This window comes from Cavia porcellus, unplaced genomic scaffold (genome assembly GCF_034190915.1).
Source record: "Cavia porcellus strain 051 isolate PalLab524CR breed Dunkin Hartley unplaced genomic scaffold, mCavPor4.1 scaffold_4, whole genome shotgun sequence".
Taxonomy (NCBI): domain Eukaryota; kingdom Metazoa; phylum Chordata; class Mammalia; order Rodentia; family Caviidae; genus Cavia; species Cavia porcellus.
This window is the reverse complement of record NW_026947487.1, coordinates 103,989,775-104,000,143: the sequence shown is the minus strand read 5'-3', so window position 1 is coordinate 104,000,143 and position 10,369 is coordinate 103,989,775.

The following is a 10,369-nucleotide window of genomic DNA, read 5'->3' as shown; positions in this document are numbered from 1 at the left end:
GGAATGTACCACTGTATCTGGCTGTAAATTGTATTCATTTGTTTAACATTTACACAAGCATAATCATAACGCACAAGCATAATCATAATCTTTGTAAAGTTGAAGTTGTGGGCGTTTGGAATTTTTTCGTGTTGGTAATGTTGGTTTCTTAAAGTTGCTCTTGATATCCTGTACATTTGTTTATACCTCATTGGTCACATTTAGCCGACTTAGACCCATGGTTACCTCTAGTTACCAGGAAAGCTGAGAAATGTAGTGGAACCCAACTTTAAAACTGGCATTTATATTACTACGGAAGAAGAGGCAATAGGATATGGAGTTACAGCTATCTATCCTCACCAAAATCTTTAATTATAATGTGCATTGTAGATTTCTAACATACACATTTATTGGATTAAAGAGCTTGGTTTTGTATCTTTTTAGCTTACAAAAGGATCTTCAAAATTTCATTTAGTTAGAAATAAGTTTTATCAAACTGTTCTTTGGCATCTTTTAAAGTGATTGTATGGATTTCTACTTTAATGGGATAATGTAATTGGTTACAATAATAGACTTTTTAATGTTAAACCATCCTTGCATTCCAGAAATAAATTTTAATCAGTCAATAACTTGAGTCTTACATCATCTAGAAACATTTCTTTTGAAATAATGCAAAATTTAATTTGAGAATATTTTATTTAGAATCTAAATATACATTAAGTTGGATCATTTTATTGTTATTTACTGCTTCTTTGGTTTTATGAGCAAGATTATGCTAGCTCTTTAGAATTAATGTAGACTATTTTCCATCTTTTTTATATTCAGGAAAATACACATAACTTAGGAATTATCTCTAAATTTTAGTATAATTAGTCTAATAGTATCATGTTGTCTGGGGTCTTTTTAAGGAATGCATTTTTGACTATTCCTTTAATCTCTCCTATGATATTATTCTACTTCTTAAATCATATATATATGCATATATATATATGTTCAACCTTTTAGATTTCCAAATTTATTGTTATTAATTCGAACTGTTTTCTTTTACATTCAAAATAAAACTTTTTGTGTTTTTGCTTTGCTTTATGTTATAATTTTGTGTCTTCTTTTTTTAAAACCAGTAGTTAGGATTTACCCAGGGCCTTTGTACTTAGTTACCTCCCCAGTCCCTTTTTAAAATTTTGAGGCAGGAACTTACTAAATCCCTCAGTTGTCCTGGGCTTGTCCTTCTCAGCCCTGTGGTCATCTTGCTCAGCCTTCCAGCATACAGGGATTACAGGTATTCACTACCATGCGTGGCTCAATCTTATCTTGATCAGAACTGCAAGAATTTTCACAATTATGTTAATTTTTTTTTTTTTGTCTTTTTCCTTTTTATCAGTACCAGGGATCGAACTCATGACTGCCTGCTTGTAAGGCAGGCGCTTATGCCGCTGAGCTAAATCCCCAGCCCCAATTATGTTAAATTTTTAAAAACTAGATAATGGATATTAACTAGTACTTCCAGGCCTTTTGCTTACATCATTATTTTCTGCCTTTTAACTTCTTAGTTCTTCCAAATTGGATTTGTTTTAATATTTTTCTTCTAACTTCTTCCTGTGTGTATTTAGGTCATTATTGCAGGTATTGTTTGTTAGTTACTTTTTAATAATCATTCATTTTTCTTGATTCATGATTATTCATTTTTCCTTGCCCACTTGCAACTATAATGGATAAGAGTTAGATTCTCAATTTCTCAGGTATTTTTAGAGCAAGGTATGACATTAAATTCCAAATTTAAGAAGTCTTCTAGAGATACGCCAACAAATATTTTTTACCGCTCATTAAAGCAGAGAAATATACAAGAACACACATGGTTTTTTTTTTTTCTAATCAGTAGACGGAAAGAAAGAGCAGGGAAGTGATAAATCTGCTTTCCTAAGATAACCTAGAAGTGGTACATACCATGCCCACTCACATACCACTGAGATAACTTACTCATTTGGTCACAACTAACTAGAAGAGAGGCTGGGAAATGTGACTAGTCATACCAAAGATTTTTACTCTATTACTACTAGTAGTACCATTACTATTATCATAGAAGGAAAGAAGAGATTACTATGGAAAGAAAGAAGAGATTTAGAAGACAGGATTTTTAAAAGGACCTTGTGCCTTTTCCACTATTTAGTGTTACAACAATCAAGAACAAGAGTTATTCATGAAAGCATAAGCTTGAAAGCTATCCTATAATCTATAAGGGGCCTAAAAGGAAAGAAAATGAGCTTTAAAAATATATAAATATTAGATGATGCCACCAGCACTCTTACCAGGGAAAACTATCAAAATTTGAGTTACAGAACCTAGACTTAGATAAGTAGAGACAAGACCTAAAAAAAATAACTTGAAACACTAATGCTGTCTGTATTTCTCTAAGGGAAGTTAATTGCATGCATACACGCTAGCATATAACATATTAGCATTATCAGTTCACTATAAAATCATGTATAATACAAACCAAACTAATACACTCACAGGTGTCCAAATTAGTAGTGTCATAAAACAATTAGTATTTATTTATAAAAACTCTATCCAATAACTAGCCCAGAGTTAATGATGAGTATGTACATAAGCAACAATATTCTGGTATGCATTCACAAATGTTCAAAGAATACAAAAAGAATACTAATTTTTAATTTAAAATATCAATGTCATTGTTGTCATCATTCATTTTCTGAAGCTATCAGGTGCTGTAAAATAGAGGGATATATAAAAGAAGATATTACCTTTTCTTATAAAGGGCTGCCATATTAAGACAAAGATAGGGATGGGCATGCTTATAGTAAATAAAATATTGACTATCATATCTATTATGTGCTTAAATATTTGGGCCCTATGTTATACTACTATTAGCCTGTGCATAGTTTGAAAGAGTGGCTGAATTCTGCAGAGTGAAATAAATGAAAAATATAGAAGCTGTATAAGGAGGACAGAGATTTGGGTATAGATGGCCTTATAAAAAAGATTATTGTCATAATGTGATTTATCTGAAAGGATCTTTGGGTAGTAAAATTGTTCATTTCTGTACAGGAGAAAATATACCAGAAAGGTACAATGATATTGTTGTGGTTGGAATCAAGAATGTGCCTCAAAGTTCTCATGTATTCATAGGCATTGCTTTTGAAAGGTTATAGAATCATGGGGTGATGCAGCTGACTTTTGATAGTAGGTGGGGCAGAATCAGAAGAGGTCAGTCACTAGAGGTGTGGCCTGGAAGACTATGTCTCCTTCCTTGGTTCCTCCTTCCTTTGCTTCTTGGCGACCATGATGTGAGCCACTTTCCTCTATGACGAGCCCTTCCACCATGCTGCTTCTGATTTGGAGCCAGCTGTCTAAAGCCTATAAATATGAGCCAAAAGAAACCTCTCATCTTTTAAATGTATCAGATATTTTTTTCCAGCAATGATAAAGTGACTAAGACAGACATGTTCAAGGTCTACCAGAGACTTCATAGTAGAGACAGGACTAGCACTGGCTCTTATAATACTGTTGTGATGTTTTACTGTCCTACATATCCTATTTGCTCCACTTATTTACACTTGAATTACAAGACCACCAACATCCTATTCTAACTTTGTAAGAAAAAAAAATATATATATGTACATGCTATCATTTGGGAGGTTATGCCTTCAGTATTTCTCAGAGAATTCACCTCACTTTTTTTTTCTGAAAATCATCCTGGCAGAGTCTAAGACCTTTCTTTGTTGGTGGCTTGACAATGACTAACTATAGGGCTTGCTTAAAACACTGGTTCCTTGATGTCATTTCTAAGAAAAAACACTATATTCTTAGTTTCAGATAATCAAACTAGCATTTAAAAAAGCTAAAAATATTTCCTGTAAATTTTTCTGAAAAATATTTCCTGTTATTTTTCTGAATGCTCTCAAATATGAAACTATAACAATATCAAATGTAAGGAATTAAATGTAATAAACAGGTTCTGGTGAAAACTGAAGTTTGTCTTTTCTATTGCAGACTTCATTCACAATTCCACTCCAAATTAAAAAGAATGGAGTGAAATTTTTCATCATCTGGAAAAATGTGCAGAGTATCTGAAGAAAGAAAATTTATGGTGGAAGAGACACTAGTGATAGTATGCTGGTGTTAAAGTTCTTTGCTGAGATGTAATTTTTTCAGATGGCTTTTCTAAAAGAAAACAGGGTGCTTGGAAGCCAAGTTCAAACTCATAAAGGAAATTCAAATCAGCACTATACCAAATGGAGCACTTTAAAACATCATCTGAATATTATTATCAAAATATTCTATGTCCAAAGATATTTTTGAAATGCTACACGTGTACAAGAATGTGCTATTGGGAATATTAAAATGCATAATACCTTTTTAATAATATCATGTGATACAGGGATGATTAGCAGGTACAACTGTACTATAGGAATTCAGAATCAAGAAATTGACTGTATAGGATAAGAAACACTTCATAAGAGAAAGAAAACTTAAGCCAAGCTTTCAAGGATAGGTGGGATTTGTACCTGTGGAAAGGGGTGAGGAGCAGGGTTGATGCTCTAGCCTCACTGGCTGCTGTGGCTGATGCAACTGTTCTTGGGACTGGTGAATGTATTCTGAATGGTTGCTGTGCCTGTCAGCTCGGTTGTTAGGTATTTTGAAAATCATCCCAGGGGACATTCCTGGACACAGATGTACAAGTGGCTACTGGAAGGTAAGGGCACACACAGTTCAACTTTCCCAGGCCATCAAAATATAAAAAATAAACTGATCAGAAGTAGGTATGTATTTTTAATTGTTGTGTTTCAGATAAGTCTTATATATTCTGTGAAAATGTCTGTAATACTCTATTCTTTAATATTATGCATTGACTGCCTCTTTTTCCCCCCCAGTTCTGTCCTCTCTTTTTCTTACAACCCTGGGGATCAAACCTAGAGCTTCGCACATGTTAAGCAAGGGCTCTACTACTGAGCACCCCAGCCCAACATCAGTCTTACTCATATAGGTATGTGTATCAAACTGACAAAATCCATTCAATAGTAGGAACAATGTTGATTATTATTTTCCAGAATGAGAACTATATTGTCACTTATAACTCTCAGATCTAATTTCAATCCCTTCTCAATACAAACTTTAAAGCAGTCTCATAAAGAAATAGCAGAGCTGGGTGGTCTTTCCTAGCAGGTACTTCTGCCATTTCACCTTTGGAAGTAAGTAGCCTCAGGGACATAGAACCAATTTTCAGCAGTGATTTGCTACAATATTGAATACACATCTCAATACCCTCATAGATAGAAAAGAAAGGTCTGATTCATCAACACTTTCCTTTAGGTCAGCAAACACTCAGGGAACAATTAGACTGTTTATAAAGGCTTGGTACCTGGGATAGTGCAAAGTCAATTTAAAAAATATATTGAATATGAGAGCTTTTCCAAATTGTCATCAACTGTTATGACAAGCTATTAAAGAAGCTATTGTAGAGGACTGAAGGAGCAGCTGATTTCAAAACAGTAAATCAAGTCTTGGTCAAGAGCACTGATGAAAAGAGAACAGGATTCTTGCTGTGTTTATGAGTGGCTTGAGACAGCTTTAATACACATCAATCACAGGTAGGCAGCATGCTCTGGTCCATGCCCCCAACTCTGAGCGTGACCTTTTGTGAGTCACCAGACAGCTTTCAGCCTCGGTTACTCAGCCGAAAACAAAGCCAAGGAGCAGAAACCTCAATGAAAAACAGGCACTGCATCACTAATGAGATTTCCTGGGGAAATAAATTCCTCACCTCTATAACCCATCTCTGTGACAGCCCCCACTCGAGGCTGCCACATCCCACACATTCAAGAGTAGGTGAACAAAGTGAAGTGTTTGAGGTACGTGGCTGTGTTACCCTTGCAGCTTTAGAAGCATTTATCAGGAAGAATTCACTATCTTACTTAAAATAGGAAAACCATGAAGAAAGAAATGGCCACTTTATCTTGCTTTAGAAATTAGAGCTTTTGCCTTGGGTTCAAAACCTCTCAGTTGGCTATGGTTCACTGAGAGACTTTGGAGAGCTGGTCAAGGAATTTCTTTCATTTGGATTGGTGTTAAACAGTTTACAGTTGAATAACCAGCCTTCTGAAATATTCCTTCCCCCTCTAGGCCAAGTATTCATTACTGTGAAACTTTTTACTGAATTCTTCAGGTCAGAATTACATGAAATTGTATTGTTGACTTGTGGATGAAACAAAGTTTGGAGCAAAATAGTGGGATAGTACCATGTTCGGGGCATAGCAGAAGTAGGGTGCTCAGGAGAACACACCTGACAGAGCCTATGGCCCTGGAGAATGAGGTTAGGCTTTTGTGTTTAAGATTGTTGGTCCTTGGGGGTTTGTGTTATCCACCCACCCCCTATCTAAGGCTTCTATCTCGGCCCACAAGGGTCTCCTTTCTAAAGCTAGGTCCCTTAGAAAGGTTCCACATGACTGAACCCCAGTGAATCAGTCAGTCTATTTAGTGACTCATAAAAAAGCTGACGATATCATGGCTCCAAGGCAGACTGCCACCCCAGAGCCTCAGTCGTAACTAATGGGGGTTTAAAAGGGAGATCAGAAAATATCATGCAGATAAAATACAGAGATAGAAGGAAAGACCATAACCTCAATCTGCAAAATGTAATAGCTTTGTCAAAATAAAAGCCAAAGCTAAACTCTCCTGCTGCTGCATACCTCCTAGCTCGAGGGAACTGTTCAAGCAGAGAGGCATTTTCTGTTACTGCAAACTCTGAATGCAGCAGGGAGAAACCCAGCCATAATGTCTGCACAAGGGCCCCTCCATGCAAACACTATTCCAGTAATGGGAAATTTTAATGATGTAAAGCAGCAAGGTCACACGATATGTCCAGGCAGCCCTTGGAAAGACACTGCCTCGGCAGATATTATAGAGGAGAGCTCAGAATTGCTCTTGGTTCATTAGGTTTTGCCTGAGGGTTTTTTTTCTTCCACTATTAACTACAAACAAGGTTGAGGTTCTTGTTACTCAGTTCCTTGTATGCAATGCAAAGAGGTGAAGGGCAGAGTTTGTAAATGTGGAAAGACAGATGGTTTAGACAGTTTTTACAATACTTAAAATATTCTCTGTGAATCACCTTAAATATGAAAATTGCAAAAGCCTATCAATGTTGCAGTATTTTTTCTACTTGTGTATAGATAAAGGTACTATATGCACATAAATATACACACATGGTGAGGATTGATTCCCTCGCCCCCGTATAGCACCACCACACTTTCTTACGGTTTGCCTCTTTCTCCCAGCTTTATGACCCCATTGAGATCGCTCTCACTGTTTTCTTCCTCGTTACATTTTGATATTTCAAAGCATGGCCTGGATCTCACTCCCATCTCCCCACTCCACATTATTAATGAATTGGAAAGCAGACATCATTAGTTTTCGGAGACCATTTCTTTTAAAATTTACAGACCCCTTCATCTGAATCCCGAGAGACAGTCTGCTGTTCTCATCTTAGAATCTTATTAGCATCATATCTTCTGTATCCTGCCATGCAAACTGCATGGCTATGCACTTTCTAGCACTTGACCCTTTTGCGGATGGAATTAATTTACTCTTTGAAGATGCAGCAGCATGCTGTTGTGCTTGTTAAAGAAAGAAAAGCCAGGCAAGGAGATGGCAAAGCAAGCAATGAAAATTCTGCTTAAAAGCAAGCTCTTGTAAGCCAAGTTAGATGGAGACTGGGCAGCAGCAACTAATAGCCAGCAACTATCGATGGAAACAGGCAAATTAGCTGATTAGAAGAGATCATTGAGAATTTCTATATCTCTTAAGGACTTTCAGACTCATTTATTCAGTATTCCTTGTGTGCCAGGCACTGTTCTAGTGACAGAGGACATTAAACTGAATGAGTAGGACAATCCAACATCCTTTGATTTACCTATGAAACTTAATTTCTAGGGAAGGAATACAAAAAGAAAAAAAATTGACTCATAATTAAAAATATAACTTCAAGTAGCTTTAAGTATAATAAAGGAGAATTAAGCCATGTAAAAGAATAGAGATTGGACCTTCTGCCCAGAGCTGTCATCTTCCAGTAATTTGCCAAAATGATGAACACAAAGGAAAGAGGTGAAGAACCTGGCAGATGTTCTCTAGGCCTTTTAGAAAACATGGGATTGTTCCTTTGGTCACATACATGCAAACATACAAAATGGGTGATATTGTAGACATCAAGGGAATAGGTACTGTGCAAAAAGGAATGCCACACAAATGTCACCATGGCAAAACAGGAAGAGCCTAAAACGTTACCCAGGATGCTGTTAGCATTGTTGTAAACAAACAAGTTAAGGGCCAGACATTTGAGATATTAAACACTCAAGGAATCATGATAGTTTCCTGAAATGTGTCAAGGAAAATGATCTTTCTGAAGGAAGCCAAAGAGAAAAGGTACCTGGATTCAACTAAAGCGCCAGCCTGCCCTGCCCAGAGAAGCACACTTTGTGAGATTCACTTGAAAGGAGCCTGAGTGGCTGGAACCTGTTCCCCATGAATTCGTGGCATAAGCTGGGGCTGGAACTCTGCAATTCAGTACCTAGTTGGCAGCTAAGTGTTATAGGCCCCACTTAAAAATAAAAAATCATCCTGTGTTGTAAGAATGGTTTTCTTAATTGAACAGGTGTGGTATCTTTACCTCAGATACAAATATTGGGAGCAGATTTTCATTCTACCTTGTTAATTATGTCAGGTCTTTACTCTTCAGTGTTTTTCTTGCTGAAAGATACTACTGAGGTATTGTGTAGGTGTATACCCAAATAGCCAAGTGTTTATGAACTATTTATATTGGCTTGAAGATCCTATAAATCACCATGGGGAAAAGATATGTCAAAATAAAATGGAAGTCACTTCAGTTAAATAAATGGAAGCCCATTTCAGTTAAATAAAATTGTTTAAAGCAAAAAAAAAAAATAGAGATTGTCAAGGGCATTGATTGAAATGGGATGATCTATATACCCAAACGTTTACTTTCAAACTGAGATTTTAATGATATAAAAGCAAGCACTTGCAAAGATCTCAAGGGTGAGCATTTCAAATAGACAGTAAAGCCTCTGACTCAAGAATAAACTTGGGTGGCTGGTATACAGTAACAGAGGAGAGAGTAATAGGAAAAAGAAGCAGCACCCAGGAATACAGTTCTTAAAAGGGCAGGATAAGGAATATGAATTTTATTCTAGTAAGAATGAAAGCAATCAAAGAATACTTTAAGATCTTTCCTGATGCTTTGTAAGAATAGACTCAAGAGTGGCAATGGGGGAGTAGAATGAAGGCAAGGAAATCACAGCAGGCTATAGGAGGTTATCATAGAAGACTGGCCAAGAGATTGCGGTATCTTGGATTTCTGTGGTAGCCGTTGGAGATAAGATGAGACTCTTGAACATGTATGTTATAGGTTACATAGTAGGTATCTGAGAAAAGATTGAGGAAAGCTAAGTGGAAGTAAGAACATAAAAAAGGCAAACATGCTGAAGTATGATAGTAGAAAGGAATACAATGAGACAAGTGCTCGCTACATATATTGTTTAACTAAAAGACTGAACAAATGGTCACTAAAAAAAAGAGGTAGTAGGTACCAAAATTTATTGGCATCTGTATCAGTCAGCTATTCCGTTCCTGGGACACAATATGTAACACCCACATCTTTTTTTTTATTTAAGGAGAAAAAGAAGAAAAGAAAAAAAGGGTACAAGTTATACAGTATTTCAGAAAAAATAAACAATAGGAAATCACTAGTTAATAGATTATATATTGTTATCTTAGAAATAGTTGTTCAAGTTACAAAATTAAAGCATATAAAGTGGACTTTCAAACAGTGAGACTGGAAACAGTTTTGTTCAATGACCCAGCAAAATTCAGTAATATGGTTATCTACCTTATACACTTAAATATATATGCAGTTATATTCTTTAGGACACTTTCTTTTCCTTTCTTTGTAACACCCACATCTTAATGGAGCGGTTTTATTTGGCTCATGGTCCACAGTTGACTGGTTTGAAGGCAGACACAGTACTGTAGAAGGGCACATGATAAACGAAAGCTGCTTATTTCATGGCAGCCAGAAATAAGAGAGAAAGAATCCAGGAAGGGAGATATGCCCTCCAAAGACACATTCCCAGTATACGTCTCTTCTACCCAGTTCCTACCTAACACCACACTGATTTATAAACTCATCACCACTGATGAACATAGTGCCCTAATATTCCATCATCTTCCAAAAGCACCACTTCTGAGCACATGAGACTTTTTGGAGATATTCTATATCTATCTGGTCCAAAGAAATAGATTTTTAAGAGGAGGAAGAGAAAGTGCCTGAATACAGCAATGAGGATAAAGGAAATCATTTATC